Source organism: Cavia porcellus, unplaced genomic scaffold (assembly GCF_034190915.1).
Source record: "Cavia porcellus strain 051 isolate PalLab524CR breed Dunkin Hartley unplaced genomic scaffold, mCavPor4.1 scaffold_4, whole genome shotgun sequence".
NCBI classification, from domain to species: Eukaryota; Metazoa; Chordata; class Mammalia; order Rodentia; family Caviidae; genus Cavia; species Cavia porcellus.
This window is the reverse complement of record NW_026947487.1, coordinates 47,868,347-47,890,423: the sequence shown is the minus strand read 5'-3', so window position 1 is coordinate 47,890,423 and position 22,077 is coordinate 47,868,347. Positions and strand designations below refer to the sequence as shown.

At 39.5% G+C, this 22,077-nt stretch overlaps 1 long non-coding RNA gene across 1 annotated transcript in view; it reads right to left on the bottom strand.

Moving 5' to 3' along the window:
- LOC134475583 (uncharacterized) overlaps window positions 1-21,465 on the bottom strand; it is a 93,359-nt gene extending 71,894 nt beyond the window's left edge. Inside the window, exon 1 of the long non-coding RNA XR_010046756.1 lies at window positions 21,308-21,465. This is a non-coding gene — a long non-coding RNA (uncharacterized LOC134475583). The remainder of the gene's footprint in view (window positions 1-21,307) is intronic.
- Between the last annotated feature and the right edge of the window lie 612 nt (window positions 21,466-22,077).

Sequence of the window (22,077 nt, the reverse complement as noted above, 5' to 3'; positions counted from 1 at the left end):
CTGAAGTTAAGAATAGAATCTTGGATTCCAGAGACTCAGGAGAGTAAGAGCAGAGAGAGATGGTGGAAAGTGGACCAATGGGAACTAAGCTACAGTTAGAGAGGAACGTGAAGTTCTTGTGTTCTGTTGAAAATATGATGGTTATAGATAAAAGGGCACATGGTGCATGCTTGTTCTCCCAGGTACTTGGGAAACTGAGGCAAGAGGATCACAAATTTAAAATCAGACTGAGTCACACACACTGTGACCCAAAAAAATTTTACAAATAAAAGGACTGGGATGCAGTTCAACTCTCCCTGTGTCCAACTCACAGTACTACAAATAATAATATTAGTAATAATGTGGTGTGTATTTCTCTTTTAAATATACAGGAAAAAGGATTTTGAATCATAAATGTCTAAATAGACAAACATGATTATCTTGATTTAAACATCACATTATATATACATATATATGTATGTATGTATTGCAACATTACATGGCATTCCATGTATGTACAATTTTTGTTTTTATAAATCAATTAAAATCAATGTTAAAAGCAAAAATAAACTAGCTAACTTAAACTGTTATAAAACATAAAAATAATTTCCTTTCATTTCCTTACAGCTGAATGGACAGATTGGAATTCCCCACATTATAAAACTCTATTGACCAAAATACTTCAGAGATTCTGTCATTATCTTCTTCTATCTGGTAAGTGACAGAGACTCAATGTGATGTTATGAGAGAAGGAATTAAAACTCACCACTAGATTGTAAATACAACACTGAATTCCTTAACTGCAGTGTTATCACATAAAAGACACCCAATCAACCAACTCCCCACAATAAGTGTAATCAGTATTACTGCAAACATGTAATAATAAAATAAAAAATACTTAATGAGTCAACCAATGAAGTTTTGACCTTGTAATTGGTTTGATAACTTAGCCTAGAATTTTAAGTACACTTGCTGATTGTTATGAAATTCTCTACCACAAATCTGACTAATTCAGATGAGTTTTTTAAGGTTTGCTAGAACAACAGAGAAAATGCAAAAGAAATGTTTAAGTGATTTACCAGAAGCTTTTGCTAAATTAGTAAAAATCCTGAGGCTTGTACAAACAGATTTTAAAAACACAATAAAGAAAGCAGAGATAACACTGTTTACATAGGTTCTCCATTTAAATTGAAGAGCAAACAAATTTATCATTAAAGTTTTGCTTTAGTAAAATCGTGCTCAGGGCTTTACAATATTCATTTTTTTCAGTTTTGAGCTTCTTGTATAAAATAGCACTTATTTCATACAGCCCTCCTTCAACAAAGTAATATTTCTTGTTTAAAATGGTATGCTGATGAGTGAGAAATTATTGCTGGAACCAATAAAAGATTTTACAGTGTGAGCAAATTTCCTTCATCTACACCAGAATGACTGTGTCTCCTAGCGTTCCTGGACTTTGTTCCTCTATTCCTTTGGTTGGCTGTTTGGTTGGTTTGTTGTTTTATTGGTTCTTTGTTTGTTTGGTTGGTTCATTGGTTATCTTGTTGTCAGGAAGATTCTCCTCCACTTCAAAGCTTTCTTCCACATTTGCAAGTATGAACCTCCCTGCCACTCATGGTCCTACCGGATCTGGGCACCTCAACCTAAGGAATTTATTGCTTATATGGAGAGACAATTATATGCAAAATTGACTATTTTACAAAATGGAACTCATTTTCTCATCTGCTCATCAAGCCATCATTGATTCATTCAACAACAAGTAATCACATATAGAGACCCAGGTTTCACAGAGGAGTCCACAAATACAAAGAGAAACAAAATAACTTTATCCTCATAATGCCTCTCATGGCCCTAGCACCTTCACACACCTTTGCTCCTCCAGATCCTAGGATTCTTCAGTGCCAATAGAACCACAGTCTACAGTTTCTCCAGGGGCTCGCCAGTCTTCCAAAGCACAAGTCACTCAAGAGGCTCCCTTGTGCAGGGGCCTCCAGGAACATCCTATAATCTACAGAGTAAGATACAAATGCCTCAGTCGAAAGACTTGGATATGCTGGCCTTTCTAAAAAACCTAACATGCAAGGAGTAGTTTATATCTCCCCAGCCTTTTTTTTTTTAATCTTATTTAAAGAAACACTAAACAAAACAGAAAATGGGTAGAAATAATACATATGTTCAAAGAAAAAAAAAACAGTAAGAAATCACTAGTTGAGCTCAGGAGTAAAAAGATTCAGCAACACTCAGATAGATAACAGGTTGACCTCCTAATCTAAAAACTAAAGGAGCTAGTGGGACCCAAAATATACAAAGCACCCTGAGAAGGGGAAAGGTGAGAAATTCCTTAAAAAAGGAAGCCAGAGGACATTGTTAATAGTGTATCAGAATTTAAAAGTCATAGCAGTCTTATCGTTCTGTTTAGTTTGATTTTATTTTGTTCTGGTCTGTCTACTCATATTAGATTTGAGGGCACAGAGAGCTATCCCAAAAACAGCAGGTTATACCACGGTAACTATCCTTAATTTCCTATTAACTTAAACTGAGTATTACTTACATTGTCTTACTATGACTGATCTTATTTGAAGCTGGTTTGTTAGACGGCTGTTTTGCCTTGACTGTTTTTTATTCAAATTTCGTATGCTTGATAGTATCAAATCTAAGAGTAGAGGCAACTACTCTAAAGATGACAAAATGTAAAAGATACCCATTCCATTTTGATTATTAACTGCTTTAGAAGGCCCACAATGTCTCCAAAGTTATGTTTTTATTAAAATAGGTATGTAATGCTACATTCAATTATATTATGTCTGATGATGTAGACAATTCTATTGAAAATAACAAGAGAAAGCATAGTAACTACTGTAGATCACCTAATATTGTGGTCTTATATGTCTTTTTCATTTCATGTTTTTCTAGGAATTTGTCCTTATACAGCGGGCTTATATGTCTCTTTCATTTCATGTGTTTATAGGAATATGTTTTGTTTTGTCTTTGCTTTGTTTTGTCCCTCCCTCTAATATAGAAAGAATAGAAATACATGTTAAGACTCATGCATGTGTAGAACCAATAAACAGTTTATGAGAACTGATCTTATGACACATGATAAAATGAACAAATACTTTGAAGAAAAAGAGACACTATGGTACCCAGTGCTGACCCAGGAGTATCATAATGTGAAACCCAGCAATACTATTATTCTTTGCTCAGAGTGATTTTTTGTTGAACAGAACTGGTTTCAGTCTCGCTGTTTGAAACCCCACTTTATATGCTCCACTCCTGTATCTTTGAGTAACTATTTGTAAGAGGACTATATGTAAATATCAACTAGTGATTTCTTACTGTTTATTTTCTTTGAAAGTATGTATTATTTATACCCATTTTCTGTTTTGTTTAGTCTTTCTTTATATAAATTTTTTTTTAAAAAAAAGAGCAAAGAGAGGGAAAGGTAGGAACTACTGTCGATTTCTTATTGTCTTGTTTTGAACTCTTGCATTGTTTAGATAATTTTATTAGGTTTGGCTTTGTTCTGTGTTTTGTTAGATTTTATGCTTTCAGATGGTGAAGGCAGCTATTTTGAATATAATGGGAAATATTATGGTAATCATTGTTTCCTATTATATTGTTTTGAAGTCTTATAATGCTTTCATTCATTGGTCTGATTTTATTTTGTTTTGTTTGATTTTGTTATGTGAGATGACATAAACGCTATTTTGAAGAAAATAAGACATTATGGTAGCTATTGCTGATTTACTATCATCTTGTTTTGAAGTCCTACCATGCTTTTGTTCTTCCGTTTTGATTGGTTTTATCTTATTGTGTTTTATTTGATTTTATTATGTTGATATTATAGACAAATTTTTTGAGCAAAATGAGGTATTACAGCAGCCATTGTTCATTTCCTGTTATTTGGTTTTGAAGTCCTGTAATGCTTTCATTCTTTTGAATGTTTTTTTTACTATATTGTTATGTTTGATATTATTGTGTGTGAAGGTATGCTCAACTATTTCAAAGGAAAGAGATATTATGTTAGCTATTGTTGATGTCCAGTTGTTTTGTTGTGAAGTGCTGTGTTGCTTGCATTTTCCTGTTCTGATTTGCTTTGTTTCATTCTGTTTTCTTTTGTTCTCTTTAAAATAAAAAAAATGCATAATTAAAAAAGAAATCACTAGGTGGTGTTTGCATACTGTCCTCTTACAAATAGTTGTTCAAGACACAAAAGTGGAACATATAAAGTGGGAATTCAAACAGCGAGACTGCAAACAGTTCTGTTCAACTATCGAATAAAAATTTAGTAATATGGTTATCAATCCTATACACTTAAACATACATGCAGTTATCCATATCTCCAATTATGTTGAGATTAAACAAACTAAAGCAGGTCAAAATCATTCTGAACAAAGAATAATAGTATTGCTGGATTTCACATCATGACACACCGGGATCAGCACTGGGTACTGTACTGTCTTTTTTTATTTTATTTAAAGAAAGACTAAACAAAACAGAAAATGGGTAGAAATAATACATACCTACAAAGAAAAAATAAACAGTAAGAAATCGCTATTTGATGATTACAGATTGTCCTCTTACAAATAGTTATTCAAGATACTAAAGTGGAGCACATAAAGTGGGGATTCAAACAGTGAGACTGCAACCAGTTCTGTTCAACTACCCAACAAAAACTTAGAAATATAGTATCAGTCCTATACACTTAAACATGCATGCAGTTATCCATATCTTCAATTATGTTGAGATTGAACAAACCCAAGCAGGCTAATATCACTCTGAATAAAAAATAATACTATTGCTGGGTTTCACATTATGACACTCCAGGATCAGCACTGGGTGCTTTAGTGTCTCTTTTTCTTCAAAGTATCTGTTCATTTCATCATGTGTCATATGATCAGTTCTCATAAACTGTTTATAGGTTCTACACATGCATGAGTCTTAACATGTATTTATATCCTTTCTATATTAGAGGGAGAAACAAAACAAAGCAAGACAAAACATATTCCTATAAACACATGAAATGAAAAAGACATATAAGACCATTGTACAAGGAGTTCTACCATACTTCCTGTGTTGTCTCTTGTTATCTTCAATAGAATTGGCTATATCATCAGACATAGTATAATTGAATATATCAGTACATACCAGTATTAATAAAAACACCACTTTTTATATAGTATAAAACTTCAAAAACAGACAGTAATCAAACCAGATATGTATCATAGTGAGTCTTGTCCTCTTCAGTGTAGTTGCCTATACTCTCAGACTTGATACTATCAATCATATCAGTTTTGAATAAAATCTGTCGATACCAAACAGCAATGAAACAAACTAGATTTAACTAAGATCAGTCATGGTAAAACAGTATAAGTCATACAGGGCTCCAGATTAAATTAATAGGAAATTAAAGATGACTAGTGTGCTATATCCTGATGTTTTTGGGATAGCTGTCTGTGCCCTCAAATCTAATGCAAGTAGACAAACTGGGACAGAATAAAATCTGTCTAAGCAGAGTGGTGCAAGTTGTGTGGTTTTTAAATCCTGATACACTATTAACAATATCTTCTGCCATCTTTTTTAAGATTCCCCCTCCCCTTTCACTTCCCCAGGGTACACTGTGCATTTTTGGGTCTCACCAAGACCCTTGGTTTTAAACTGGGGGAGGAGCAACCTGCTATTTACCTAAGTGGTTCTGAACCTTCTCTCTTCTGGACTTGATCTCTAATTGTATTTCTTTACCTATTAAAGCCTGTCTTTCCAACCTGTCCACAAATTCTGGTCTAGTTGCCCCTATTATTCTCTGGTTCTCTGTCACATAGAGCATTGTTTTCTCATATTTGGTTTTCAGTCCATGTATTCTTTTTCATGTTAATTATATTACCTATAAATAGCATCTCAGTGGACACTACCTCCTAATGTACTCTATATGTGGTTCTTTTTTTTAAATTTAGAGCATCAAGGCCATCTATATTAGAGATTATAACCAACCTTCTCTGCCTCATTTCTGTTATACTCCTTTTTTGCTATCAGTTGTCAGCTTGTCTTCTTCATTCTGTTTTCTACTCCATTCACTGAGGCATCTCTGCCACTGTTCCTGGAATCCTAGTACTTTTCTCTCTCTCTAGAATGCCCTGCAATAATCTCTGTAGAGTTGGATTGGTGGTCATGAATTTCCCAAGTTTCTCTTTGTCTTGGAAGCATCTTGTTTCTCCATTAATTTCCAGAGACAGCTTTTCAGGGTATATCAATCTGGGCTGGAGGTTATTTTCTTTCAGGGCTTGGGATATTTCACTCCAGGCTCTTCTTGACTTGATGGTTTGTGTCGAGAAGTCTGCCATTATTCTGATGGTTCTTCCTTTATAGCTTATCTGTTTCTTGTCTCTGACAGCTTTTAATATTCTGTTCTTACATTGAATTTCTTGGATCTTGGTTATTATATGCCTGGGTGTAGCTGTTTTGATTGTAGGTACCTGGAGTTCTGTATGCCTCATACATCTGAATATCATCTCCTTTTCCTATGTTTAGGAAGTTTTTCCTTAATTATTTCTGTGAATAGCCTTTGTGATTCTTTAGGTTTTACCCCTGCTTCTTCATTCACATTCTTTATTCTCAAATTATAGATCCTCTTGTCATCTTCTAGCCTTTTTATTGTTACTGCTTGTTTCCTTGTTATTTTTTAAAAGTTTTTCCTTTCATAATCCCACATTGCAAACCTGTCCTCCAGTTTGGATAATGTATCCTTAGTTTCTTTCAAGCAGTTTTGCCATCTTTCCATAGAGTTTCTAATTTCCTGGTAATCTCTTTAAATCTGCTTCATGTATTCTATATTTTATTTATATTCTTCATCAAATGGTTCTCTCCTTTGAGTTCCTCCATTCTTCCATCTGTGTCTTCTTGAGGGGTGCTTAGCATCTCTTTTATTAATCTTATATCTTGCTTTACTTGGCTAAATATTTCCCTTTTGAACTCGTCTATGAGTTCAAAAGATATCTCTTTATGTCCACTGGTGCCATGTCTAATATTGCATGTTTTCTGTCCTCATTCTCCTTTGTATTTACCTGTCCTGGATCAATGTTCTCAGGGTTGGGACCTGGGGAATTTTTGTTGTTGCTTCCTCTTCCCACCTTTTTTGTTTCTTCCAGGATGCCCCAGCTTCTTTCTTTGTTGGTTACAACTCTTCTGAAACATGCTGGCTAGGTGACCCTTCCCACTGCAGTGTGCTAGTGAGTTGCAAACAGGGGCAGCATTTGCTGGCCCCTCTCCTCCAGGTCAGTCAACCTGCTGAGGCCTTCACTGCATTAGTGATCACCACCACTGTAGGGAATTGATTTCAGATAATCTATTGGGTCTCAGCCAGGTCATGTGACCCAGACCAAGCTCACTCCACCAATCCTGTTCGGGAAGGGAAAAACAGACTGAAGTCACTGCTACCCCTTGTACTTGCCAGTCCTGCTCGGTCCCAGAATGTTGTCCGCTGGAGCCACGCTTTCTGTGCAATGGCTCCACTCCCATCACTCACTACAGGTCGATGCAGATTCCCACCAGCTCAGCTCTCTGTTCAGCTCACCAACACCCAACCTCAGCATGACTGCGCCTCCAGTGAGTTGAAGCAGTGGGATTTCGGACAGCTTGGTAAGTCGCTGCTGCTCAGGTTCAGGCGTTGCAGCGGAAGCACTCTACCTTCAGCTGTTCCAATAGTAGCACTGGGACTGTATGTTTGGTTGATTCTTTTTTCCTTAGTTTCTTCTTGGGACAAAAGAATTCATCTCCCTCTGTTCGGGACTCCCCATAATGTATTATGTTAAATTCTAAGTTGACTATCTCAGGGAGCCTCTGTTGCCTGCTGTTATCTATCTGCCATCTGTGCTCAAATCCTCCCTAACATTTTTGAATCTGCTAATCACCTTCGCAGTAACCCTGGAGACAGAGAACCCCTGCCACACTCCCCCATGCTTCATTTTCCTTCTGGGCACACTGAAGGCTTCCTAAGCTCTGGCACTAGGCAGTTTCATGCAACCAGCTCTTCCCCATGGAGTGCATCAGATTTAACTTATTCCAGATCCCCAAATGGCCCCCACAACTCCTCCTCTCCCCCTTTCCTGTGGTAAATGTGGCTGACACCATGAGACGGTACTGAGAACACAGCCTGCCCAAGGATTCCCAGCTCATTGAGTCCCCCTAACTCTTTCCAAATCTCACTGGTCAGGGGTGTCAGCAAACTCACTTTGTATCGCTTCACAGCACTGAGGTTTCAGGGTTTACTTGTTATGCAGCCTACACTAGCTTATTCTAACAGTATAACCAGAAGCTAACTCCACCCTTCAGATCTGAAAACATTAAGATTCCAGAAAGTGACTTCCAAATGCATGTGGTTAGTAAGGAGGACCACAAACTCAGATCATCACTTCTAGGTCATTTGAGCTTCCCATTTCCTTCATTTCCCTTTTTCCACCGACATGCCCACAGGTCCCTAAACATACACTGTGCTCTCCAGATCCAGATTTCGGACATAGAGCCACTCATGGCTCTGTGTCTACATGGCTTTGAGTATACTCATCAAGACAGGATTCGGTCTCTACACAAAGCCCTGCTGACATCCAAAATGGATGTCACCACGGTGTTTATGAAGCATCTTCAACATCTTACAGCTCTTCCAGTGTCATAGAAATGACTTATCCTTCCCCCCAAGAGACCAAATCCTGTTCAAATATAAAACCTATATTTATTTTTCTCTGTACACCCCATCCTTAGAGACCTTGACCTTACCTATAAGGAGTCTAATAAATATTTGGACTTTTAGTTAATTCACACTATGAGAACTTTACAAATTTTAATGTACTTTATACTTCTATAAATTATTGTAAATGATCCTGGTCCCAAGGTATAACTTTTGTTTCCGTGGTAGAGGATGCTGGGAATCACCCAGGCCTCTCACTGTAAGGCAAGCACGCTCCCCCTGAGCCACGCCCATCCCTTCCCTTCTCTTTTGGGAATGGTACTTCCCAGGCAGCTTTACAGAGACAGAGCAGGAAAAAGACACTCTCAGCAGATCAGGTTTTACATTACCTTGCACATGACTCAGGCAAGAATTATGTTGAGTGAATAAATGTAGAGGTGTAACTATTTAACCCATCATTAGCATGGACATTGATTTACAGCAAATGTCAATAAAAATCACTTCTGGTAATAACACAGAAGGATACTACATGCAAAGGATCTTCCAGTCATGGTGCTCACTTTGATCTGCCTTTCAGGTACAGTGCTTCAGCTCTTATTTGTAAAGGGAACATTGAAGCCCTCTGATCTTCTTTAATGAGCGTGATTGTACAAGGCTTTGGCTCATGTTTTAGAAACCAAGTTGTGATGTCTGTGGTACCCACAACTGGACTTCAGGAACCTAAACAGTGGGACAGATTACTAACATGCACTCATTCTTGTTTTACGATTGCTAACACAAACCTATTTACTTCAGCAATTTTTACCTACTAAAAAGTAGGTACACAAATTAGAGTGTATCTTTAGAAAATGAATTGCTTTTAAATAAACTTTAGAGGCAATTAGAATTATGATGCTTATTAAGAAGGGCTGTGCCTCCTTCCATTTGGCACTAGTGACAAAGGTTAAAAATGTCCTTCTATAAAATACCACATAATTAAATAAAGCAATTTTATAATTACCCACTACACAGCTGGATAAATTCCAAGTTTCATAATTATTTTAAGCTATACCTGATCTACTTGTACAAAAAGAGTAAGTCCAAAAAATAAAAGATGTTTCTCCACACAACTTAGTTTTGTTCCCATTTCTTGCAATTTGTTCAGTTATGTTTTTTTAAAAAAATTAAAGTAACAAACAGCTTTCTGTTCCTCGTATCTCTCACCTTGTATAACTGAACATACACAGAACACCAGGCTTTCTTTTCAAGCATTGCTAAAATTCAGAAATTAGATAAAAAGTCATATCTGGCATATTGAAAGCTCAACTCCTGAAAACAACAAGTGCAAGAAGAACACCTAGGGAGAAGCTGGATGGACTCATTATAATCATCTGATAGAGATGAAAGTTTGGAAAAGCCAATCTCTCTTACCCAACAGAACCATGGTGTAACACTGGTAGGCAAATTGCCCTGACTCGTTTCTCATTATACTTCCAAAAGTTTCAGCCCAAACTGCACTCCACCCTCACATCTTTTCCAAGTGTGAGGGGACAGGCTGGCTCCCCACAGACCACAGAAATATCTGACCTCCCCCCAAGTCTGTCTTCCCTTCCTCTCTGTCGCACAGAAAAGGAATCCATTTCATACAGTCCAGGAAATAAAAACAGGAGAAAACATTTTTAAAACCATCTTTCAGAATTTCCAGGTCACAGGATGATTTTTAAAATCACAGTGATGACCCAGTGCTTTCATCAAATATCCATGGCCTACCTGAGGCAGTTTGCAGAGTGCTGGTCTTAACTCATAGGCCAGATTTCACCTTTGCGGGGGACCCAGGTGGATTAGCTGTTCTATTATGAAATGAGTGGCCTTGTTCTGGGCTCAGATTACTTCACAGGACAATGGGCAGGCGTCCCCAGGTTCCAGGAAACTGGATGAAGTTTCTATGTGTGACAAAACCTAAAAAGTGATGGCAACTGTTGAATTCACATTTGGATCTCACCATTAGTGCTTGAGCATAACTTCTGGAAGATCACTCTGACCTTCTGCAAGATTACAAAGCAGAATATGCTGAATGAGTGACAGGGTCCAGGTAGGAAGTCCCTTGAGTCCCTGCTCATGTGTACATATCCAAGGGGAGCGAGGGTCACGACTAAAGTGGCCCAGGCACAGCAGCCTGGATTTCTCCCTCCTCTCTTCCTGAGTTTTACAACATTGACAAGCTTACAATTTCTGATCTGTGTGTACAATTTCTGATCTGTGAACATCCACTTTAAAATTTAACTAGAAAACAACTCGGAACAATACGGAAAAGTATGTATTTATTCATCACATAGAGTACCAGACACCTTGCTGGGTGTTTTATGAAAATTATCCTCTTAAATCCATGTGACAAGGACTTCAGATATTTTTAAAATGAGAAATCTGAGATTCTGCTAATTCCAGTGACCTTCTCATCCCAGAGGAAAGTAATCTGAAGGCATCTGTCTTCGTATCCCATGGTTCATCCTCTGATGTCTTACTCGGAGGCTTTTAAACCCAAAATGATGAGTTTATGTTTCTTAAGCTCTAAATCTTATTTTCTTTCTCTGTAAAACTGTAACATTCTCAAGGTCACACTGCTAATAATTATCAGCTAGATTTCTGACTGTTTCCAACATGACACATTCAAGAGAAGCTGAACACTTAATCTCCTGCCAATTCTTTTCTTTCTCCTACCTCCTCCTTCTCCAAACTGGAGGGTCATTTTGAGGGAAGCTTTCCTCTTCCTGCCACAGTTTGTACACCTTAATAAAACCTGGCAACCCTCCCTCTCGGGGATTACTCAGCCCTCTACTTCTCTGGAGCTCCAGTTGCATCTCTAGGACTAATAGCCATCATGCCCAGCTGAGGCCAAGTAAGATGCTTTGTCCATTCTTTCTTTCACCAGTTCCTCTGGAAACTCAAGAGAACCTTCTGGAAACACAAACTACGCCATGTTACCCTTCTCTAGAGCATTCCACTGACTTTCTGTTTCCCTTGGGATCACCTCCAGTGTTTCTCCCCAGCTTTGCTCACACTTGATGTTCATTGTTTCTGTTCTTCAGTAGCATCAAGTTTTTTCTGGCCTCAGAGGTTTCCTGCACACTACTCCTTCAGCCTAGAGCCCTCTTCCTCCAAATATCTCTCAAATCACCTTCAAAGACGCCTCCTCCTTGGTGGTTTCCCAGTCCCTCCCCTCCATTTATATCAGTCCTTTCTTGCCCTCTGCTGTGGACTAAATTGAATCCTCTCAAAATTCACGTGGTGACATCTTGACACTCAACCTGATGGTGGTGTTTGGAGACAGGGCTTTGGGAAGGTGATTAGTGTTAAAAGAGGCAGTGAGGGTGGGGTCCTCCTGACAAGATTAGTGCCCTTATAAGAAGACACCAGAATAATCTTACTCTCTTCCTTTCCCTCTCCTTTTCCCTCTCTCTCTGTCTCTCTCCATCCCTTTTTTCTGCCCTTTCTCTCTGACTCCCTTTCCTACTTCCCCTCTCTTGGCTCATCTTTCTGCCCCTCTGTCCTTCTTCCCTCTCTCTCTACCTCCTTCCCAGAAATATGAAGACACAGCCAAGAAAAAACTGAACCAGAACCTAAGCAACCATGATTACCATTGTCACTAATGGTGTTGGCTCCTGATTGCAGCCTCCAGAATTGTGAGGGTAAAAAACTATCATTTAAGCCACTCTATGGTATTTGTCAGATCAACCTTAGCAAGCAAATATACCATTTTTCCTGATTTTCCATACAAGTTAAGTTGCAATAACAAAGAGATTCAAATATACATGGCTTCAGTAAGATCAAAGGTCATTCCTCTGCCATATCATAAGCCATTAATCCAAGACCTTCTGGGAAGTTCTGCCATCCTCCACACATGGCTTCTATCTTAGAAAACACAGCAGATGTCTCAGGATTTGTCACCTTTTAACCAGCAGGAAGGGAAAGACCCAGGGGTTACCTAAGCTTCCTTCTTTGTACATCTCCCTGAAGAAGCAAGGAATGGCTCTCTTCAGAACTCAGTCACTTGAATGAGCTCAAAGATATGACAAGCACTGGTCACATTCCCTCAGCTAGGTGGGCAAGAGGACCCTGGGGAAGGAGAGCCTCTGTGCTTTTTCATAGGATGCATTGCGGCCAGCGTGTACACATCTGTATGGTTGATATTTGTTCAACGTGTCTTCCATTTAGACAAGCATGAGAAGAAAGGCACATTGCACATACTTGGATCACCATGGTGTTCCTCACACCAAACACGGGAGTAAAGAAGATTCATCAATATTTGATGTTTGAATGAGTAAACTAATAAATTCTGTAAGTATTATTCAGTCTGGTATGTCCTCACTTCCTCTAAATGCACTCCTCGAAGGACAGAAGGCATACTCTGTGTGTACATATATGCACATCTCCATTCAGCTCCCAACCCTTACACACCTCTATCCAACATGGGTCACATCTCTAATACCAGCACCTGAGAGGTGGGAGCAAGTTTGAGAACAACCTCAGGTACAGAGAGACTTCAACATCACCCCAAGCTACACAGCAAGACTCTGCTTCAAAAAACCAAAAAATCATGTCTAAGGATCCCTGAAATTTCGTTCTTGGGTAGACTCTGTTCTCAAACTAGCATTGCATATATCTTGTCAATCAATTCTTGCTCTTAGAATTGTTCTGCCTTGGTCTCCCCTATTTAAATACCACTACTTCCAAATCCCTGGCCAAACAGGCTAATGGCTTTTGAGTTTGGTTCGCCTTTGTTACATTCTTCTACCACAATCAAGATTTACTCATGGGTTCATTAAATCGTTCTTTTCACTCAACAGCTATTTGAATATTCTGTACACCGTGTTAATCAGCAAGAATAAAAATATGTAATATAAGCTCACTTCCCCCCAGGGAAACCCAAGTGTTCCTGGGAGTCAGAGCAGCAAATGAGCAATTTAAATGCAATGCACAAAGTGCTACAACAGAGATATGTTTAAGTAACTATGGGAACACATTTATGGAGTACCTGCTCTTATCCTTCTGGATCTATTATTATCATGAGATCATCTCAACTCTAAAGATAAGAAAGTTGAAAAGCAGAGTTACAGAATTTGCCCAAGGTTACACAACCATAAAGTGAGAAAGCAATTGCCAGCTCAGTGCTATCTGATAACAGACTCACTATCTTTCCCTCTACCATGATGCAATGCAAATCCTGTTCTACTCTAATACAAGTTCTCGTAAGACAGCCCTCGGCTCTGTGGCTCCTTCCCCAAGCCCATCAGCATCCAGCTCAAGCCAGGCACCCATAGCATCCTCAAGAGATCAATGTAAAGGCCTCCTATGCTTTTTCACCCCAATCTAGGGTCACCGTCAGAAAAGAAAACACTACTGGATGGATGCAGCACAGGGAAAGAACGCCTGCATTTTCTGCTGTGCCAGTTCTATGTTGCTGCAAACCACCCCAAAACTCTAGGGATAAAACAATGTACGATGCTTCATTGTTCTAAGTGTTTCCTGGACCCAGCTGGGTGGTTTGTACTCAGAGTTTCATACAGGTGCAGCCGAGATGCTGCAGGGACTGGAATCATCAGGAGGTTTTATAGTTTGTGTTTCTGGGGCCTGTGCTGAGAAGGCTGAAATAGCTGGAAACCGGTCAGATGCCTCCTTGTGGTGAGCTTGGCTTCCTCTCAGCATGGCAGTCTCAGGGTAGTTGGATCCTTTACATAGCAACTGGTTGCTTTCAGAGCAAACACACTGAGTTTTTACATCTATAAAATGCTGAAAATAGTGTGTATCTCTTTGGGTTGACATGAGGATTGCATGAAATCAATTGTGTAGTGTTACAGTCCAGGCAGGTGATAAGAAAATGTTTTTATCTTCTCCATCATTCCTCACACCCAAGACCTAGACCTAGAACAGAATTTCCACAAAATTTTGTTAAATGAGTAAAAGTATGCAGTTCATAGAGTTTCCAAAGTAATCTCTCAGCACATTCTTCATTAGGTCTCTCTCATACTTAAGAGTGCAGAGAATCATTTGGTTGCTAAATATAGAGCCTGGACTCTCCCAACCCCATGCCCCATTTCCAGCTTCTACCCCAGACAAAACTCTGGCTCCTCACGGCAGCCTCCCCACCTTGCTCTTACGGGGCTGTGCTACTATGACACAATTTACACGAAGAATTGTCATTTGTTGACACAAGGGCCACCTGAAAGATAGTGGTGGCCAACGCTAGAGCAATTTGGACTATAAAGTGAATAAAGTAAAACTGTGTCATAACCCAAAATATAAAACAAATATTCATGTCTATACTGACATACATAAATGATTACTTGAATAAAGGAACAAAAAGAATAGACAAATGTCCAATGCAGACTTCCAAAAAATTGAAGTAGATATTTTATATTTAGGAAAGTGGAACATAAATTCCCACTTGTGACCTGGAGGCCACACTTTATGACTTTCTTCCAAAGAGTACAGTATGGAAAAGGGATTTCAAACAAGAGTAGAGGAACCCAACAAACACTGTCTCAGCAGGTGGTCGAGGTGAACGTCAATAGTTATATTATGATAGAAACATTTCCTCTGATAACACGTGGAGAAGCAAGATTCATTTCTGTGCTCTTTCTACCCAAAACCTACAGCCTCAATCTAAAGAGAAAAATGTCAGACAGACCCTTAAGAGGGATGAGTAGCTTCCCCATCTTCCTGAAAACTGGCAAGGTTATGAGAGACAAGGAAAACCTGAGAAGCTATAGCACCCAGTAGGAGCCAAAGAAGACACAGTGACTGAGTGTGCTGTGGGATCCTAGATGAGCTCCAGAAAACGGGAAAGGATTTTGTGTAAAATTAGAGAAATCTGAATAAACTACTAACTTCACTTAAAATAATATAGCCACATTAATTCCATAACTGTACAAAGCTACCATACTAACTTAAGATATTAATAATAGGAATGTCTTTGCTAGCTTCACAATTTTCTGTCAATCTAAGAAATAAGATCCCATCAGGTGGAAGAAATAGGCCTTGCTACACTCTGCCTCCCATCTGCTCCTCTGAAGAGCTCGTCCACCCTAGAGACAGAAGTGTCTCTAACCAGAATGGAGCTGGACTGTGAGCTCCTGGAGTCACGTCTTCCTACAGACCACACCTACCTGAGCATTTTGTTCATGACCCTTTCCCAGATCCCGAAGTCCAAGGTCTCACAGTCCGTCTTTATCTTTTTGTCCCACTTTCTAATGCCAATTGCCTCTGACTCACAATTTTGTCTCCATTCTAGTACTTTGCCTCATTGCTGCAGTCTTGGCTCTGGTCTGAAACACCAGTCATCCGTGTGCCTTGGCAGGACGCCTCACACTCCAGGCTCCTCTCTGCAGCTCAGTCCATCTTTAGAGATCACGGGAGTCAGCTTCAACCGGCAGATCTCTGATCATGTGGGAAAGTTGCCCACTCCTCTCCGATAGTGTGTACACTTGCTTGAGCTTACAGAAGGCTCCTCCTATCCTGAGCCCAGGCCCCACTTCCACCATCCTCCGCTGCCCCTCCCTCAAATGCACACAAGGCTGACGTCATGCCATTCACCTCTGCACCTCCATGACAGCCTGTACTCTCAAGACGCATGCTTTTCCATCAGACTCCAAGGACAATGCTCCAATCATCTTCTATTATCCCTGTGTTCCCTCACAAAGTAAGCCTCACACTCTACAAATGTCATCTCAGAAGTTATTTGCTCTGGATGGCTTCTCGGACTCAGGCAGACATGGGCCCTCTTTAATACCATCTACATTTGCTGATGCTGATTTCCATGAGAAAAGTCTGAAATGTGTGAAGACCATGTACCACTGCCCTGCTTTCTGCATATATGATAATGCTTTCCAAAGAGGGATTACCCAATTAATGTCACTTTTCCCATTGCTGAGACACAATAGCCCACACCCACCACTTAAAAGAACAAACATTTATTGGGCTCACAGTTCAAGAGATTCAGTCCATGGTCAGTGGGGTCCAAGGGAGAAAATCGTGATGGAAGGATAAGGCACACCAAAGATGCTCAGTTCATGGCAGCCAAGAAGCAGATTAGGGTAAATAGTGCCAGAGAGGAAGGCGAGGGACCAGATATGGACCCCATGGATATATTTCTATGATCCACCCACACCTACCCAGAAATGTGCTCCATCAACCTCCCAAATGGATCCCAAAATCCATTAAGGGGACACTCCACCCAGGCTGCCACACCAGTTTTACAGCTCAACATGGCCCTTCTGGGTCACAACCCTGAGGGAGACCTCCTCCACACATGCACTTCTGACCCCATCAGAACTTCCTTCTCAGAGGACTTTACACCTCCTTGGAGGATCAGCCAGGACAGTGTGCAGCAGGAAACAGCAGGGTTAGGGAAGAACTGGCGCCTGCACATCAGTCCCAGGCAGGAGCATTGAAGGGACCTCACCTGGTGGCTGCACCTCTTCTTGTAGATAAAATATATTTCTTTGCATCACTGATATATCCTTGCTGATTCAGAATGAACCAGTTGTACCCCTCCAGGGACTAAAAACAACCAGTTAAAACAACCGTTTCCCAGCAAGCACATTGCCCTGCTGCCTTCTTCCTGACTAACCAAGGATCTCAGGGCTCCAATGGAGAACCCAAGAAAGAGTCCCCACCCAGTCATCTGGTCCGTAGGCTGGAGACCACCGAACGGACTGGCATGTTAGTTTCTCCCCCAGATCCTGTGGCATAGGAAATGTTTCCCCATGTAAACAGATAGAGCACCATCAGGGATACAGATCCAGAAACTGAAAATGAGTTACCTAGGAGCCAAATAAATAAAGTCTATGAAATTACAAACTTCCTCAAATAAGTCTAGGTATTTTCGCACAAACTAGTGTCTTTTACAAAGGTTAAAATTATACTCCTGAGAAGCAAGAAATAAAGAGAAGGAAAAGGGAAGGCAAAGAAAAGGAATGAAGAAAGAACTAAGATGTATTATGTTCATTCCAACTCCCCACCAGGAGTAGAATCATCATGTGCTGCAAACAGACTAATGAAAATAAAAATCTTAAAAATAAAGTACAGTTGGACCCCTGACCACAGAACACCAATGGAATATCAAAAGTCACATTCACAGATTATTGTTCCAAAGTTCATTTGAACCCACTAGACATTTTATCACAATAAAATCATATCTTGATTTCCATAGTTTGTCTAATAATGTGAATTCTAAAGCACCTGGAATTTTTCCCTAGTCTTTTGTTGCTTTTCATATTTCTCATCTTTCCTCCTAAATATTAATGTTTCTAATTCTTCACATAAAGAAATGGTTAGAATGGGGCAGTAGGAGTGGCACAAAATCCCTTGAAGACAATGCTTATCATTGGTCTCAGCTACCCTGCACACCAGTACGATGTCACCCCAGCTCATGAGTGCAAACATCTTCCTGCAGGGATCTAAACCCATTTGTTATGATCCCAATAACACCCTTTGTGGCTCTATACCCAAAGCTGAATTCTAAAGATCAGTATGTTACATCTGTGATTTTCTTAACAAAGCTTTCTACAATTTCATACAAGGATGACAATGTCAAAAGTAACAGATGCATTAACTCTTTAGAATCAAAATCAGAGAACCACATTTTTATTTCGCTGAGTTCCTTATATGGTAATCCTTTATTTTCTTTTTCCCCCTGGTTCTCCAAAGCAATATTTGCATCTGAGTTAGCAGCTGATAACTGAGATTATGAAAATTCTAGCTAAAATTAAAATGCCAAAAATGGGCCTTCTAAATAATGAGACACTGATTGGCTCTGTTGCCAAAGAGGAAATGAAAACAGCAATAGAGTAATTTGCAAGTACAAACCTCCCATGGCGATGAGTACCAATCGGAACAGAGTAAAGCTTTAGAGGAAGAATCAAAGGCTGTGTTCTGCGGGATGTGTGAGGACTGTCTCCTTGCAAGACCCACCGAGGTCCCAGTGCAAGAGTCTGATTCTTATAATCTGTCAGATGTACCAACACTGGTCTTGTTTGCGTAATTAATTGCACAGGCAGAAAAGCCTTCCAGGCAGTAAACGGATAGAATAAATTCAGGTCGAGATGGGTGGTTTCTTGCATGGCTACACTCACAATATGTGCAAAATTTCTAATCGAAAGGTGCCAGCCAGTAGATCTAAACCTCTCTTCTATAGCAATTTATGAATTTGCGTTGGAAAACCTTATCATGTAGAAGAATAAATTGACAAAGGTTCTTAAGCATATTTCATTTTCAAGAACTTTAATAAATGAAATATAAAACATGAGCCCCTTTGTGACGACTCCAGTTACCAGGAAGGGGTTTCTTTCTTCCTGGATAGATGCCTTTTCACTTCATTTCGTCTGCTGACAAAAGAACTTTATGTTCAATTCAACAGTCAAGTGATTCGAGTGAAAAACTAAAACCCAAACATCTTAGTCCCCGGGTACTTGGTTTTACAGTGAGATGTTCCTCCTCTTCTCCAGTTACTTATGCAGTGTCACCTCTTCAAAACTCAGCGAATCCACCAGAACTCAACAACAACCAAAAAGAGACAAAAATATAAAGTAAATTGGCCTAAAAGCACTTGCTAAGTGATAAAGAATAAAACCCATATCTCCTTAGTGAAAGAAACTCTTTTGACAGGCAATAACCAAACATTCCTAAAAAGTTTCTCAGTTGATCATTTATTTATTCTCTTCAGTTTCTCTCCAAAAGAAACTGCCTGTACACAAAGTAAAAGAGAAATGCATATTTCATTGGTGTCTGTAATCATTCCCGGAGCCAACACAAACACATCGCACAGGCACACTCCTAAGAAGGGTTATTTTCTATGGACATCTGATACGACCCATGAACGACCCTCTTTCTGAGCACCCTTTGTTTCTGCCTGACCTACACCTCCTTGATGTTGGTGAATGATTCAGAATGTGATTCTACTTATGGCAAGATTTTTTTGTCCCAAAATATTTATTTGCTTTCCTTTTTTGACAACTGTTAAAAAAAAAGTTGCTTCCCAATGAAGTGAAAAAGTCCCTCTAATACGGTAAAGATGCTAGACTTGGTGACATCAGGAATAGTTAAGTGTGCTGACTGTAAGAATTCTTTAAAAAATAGAAAACTTTGTTATAACACACACTTGACCTATAAACCGATTTTTTGATATTTTCTAATCCTCACTTTGCACGTGAAACTAATGTATCTATTTCATATATCAAAATCAAGCTAACCAAAGATGTAGTTTTTATGATTATAGGAAAGCATTGTTATTTCACTTTGCCAAAACTATTATAGATCACTGGAGAAGTCATAACAAGAAACAAATTGCTAAGGAAACTAGTAACTATTTAGAACTTCTAGCCCATATGGCAGTACTAATATTGTTCATTCAAAATGATACTATAGGTACATTCAGCACCAAATTAATATTCTCTTGGTGTAATGGTTTGAATTTCATTTTTTGCTTTTGTTTTTCACATTTTTGGTTTGAATTCATAAAAACCATTGTCTTTCAAAATTACAGACAGCCAGGTATTTTTGGAGATCCGCCTATATTTTGAAGAGTGTATTCCAGAAAGATTTACGACAGTGCGGAGAGTTACTTCAGCAGCGCTGACCCACCTAAGGGGGAGTGTGTCAAATGCAATAGCAACAGTTCATCCCTCAAAGAGTGGCAAGGTTTTTAAAATTCTACAGGGCCTCATTAGGGGAGAGGGAGGAACTGGGGCCCCATACTTACCACCCAGAAATACCAGGCTCTGGGGCCTACTGAACCAAACCACAAATCCTACATCCAGTCCAAGACAAATGAGGCTGAAGCCTGCTGTGGGGTTGGGGTGCACAGGTACCAAACATCTGTGCCTGAGGAGCAATGGCCAGAAGAGATAAAAATCCAGCTCTGCTTGGAAAGGTGAACAGTGAGAATGCCTGACCCAGGAGGAGGAAGCAGCTATCCTATGAGGGAGTAGAGAGTCTCAGAAATAAGAAAGTCTATCCAGGTGTCCACAGCAACAAAGTTGTAAGGTGCAAAGAGGAGGGAGGTGTCAGCACAGTGCAGATTTGTATGGCATCTCTTGAAGGACCTGAACTATTCCAGAGAGGCATCACCAGGCAGCACTACTTAACAGTACCAGCCACGCAGGGAGGGTGTGGCTTCCACAAGGGAGACCCAAATGCCTGGTAAATGACAGCGACTATGGCCAAGGGGGTAGACGTTGAGCAAACCACGCACGGTCACATCCCAGCCCTGCCCCTTTCCAAAGTTATGACCTTAGACAAAGGGCATGCTCACCTGAAGCAGGAAGACAGTCTGTCTTAGAGACAATGGAAGGATTAAAGCACTCAATTATTTGTAAGGTGTTTTGCACGCATCTGGCAAAGAGTAAGCATTACTTAAATCCTGGTTAAACATAGAGAGGTGAGGGTCGTTAAGTATCAGAACGTGTGCTCTGGATCCCAGACCTAAAGGAGCTGTACTTTTAACAGAAAGACACACACAAGATCACTGAGCTCTCTGCCTGTTGCATCTTAATCCCTTACCTGGCTCAAAAGAAGAAGTCTAATCTTGACTTCAGTATCCACCTGAGCCTCATATAATAAATTAAGGGGTTCAGTCTAAAAGTGGTAGGGACAGGACTGCCCTACAGAACTCACCTATGCCCCTGTCTGTTCCTTGTTGCAGACGGTTGAAAAAGAAGACTGCAGGTGAAACATTCCAGAGCAAAGCCAAAGAAGAGACCCTTTCCCCTCAGGACTCTAATGGTCCTTTGTCTCCCTGAAAAGCAATCTGTCCTTTTTATAGGTTCTTCAGGAAGAAATACAAGGTTATTAAGAACATTTTTTTAATTCACATAGCCCAGAAATCTTTGGGTAACTGTCATAATTACTGAGTTATGCACCCAGATCGAATATAAAATAAATTGCTACATATATATGAGCCAGTGAAAGATGAACTGCAATATTGCTCATAATTGCAGCTACAATCACCTGAATAGATCATTAAAATGTTTACAGGAGCACATTGGATTGCACTTTGTCTCCGGTTTAAACCTGTGCCACCCGAGGGTCATCCAACCTTATTCACACAAACAGAGAGACAGATTGTGCAGCACAATTCGGTGGCTGGATTTATACTGCAAACTACTGACTTCTATAAAAATAGTTAAAAAGAATTCTATAAATCCCATCATACAAAATAATGACTTTTAAATTCAGCCATGGTCATCAATAATATGTTGGGAGCAGAGTTTATTAAAAATTAATTATTACAAGGAACGATTTTTAGAATAAAAGTCTCCTTCAAATGTTGACAGTTTAGAGACTACACAGTTCTTTAAAATGCAAATTAATTGACTATTGAGGTTTATGTTTTTCCTGCCCTACCATCGCCCCAATCTAAATATGACTCTACACCTAAAAATAAT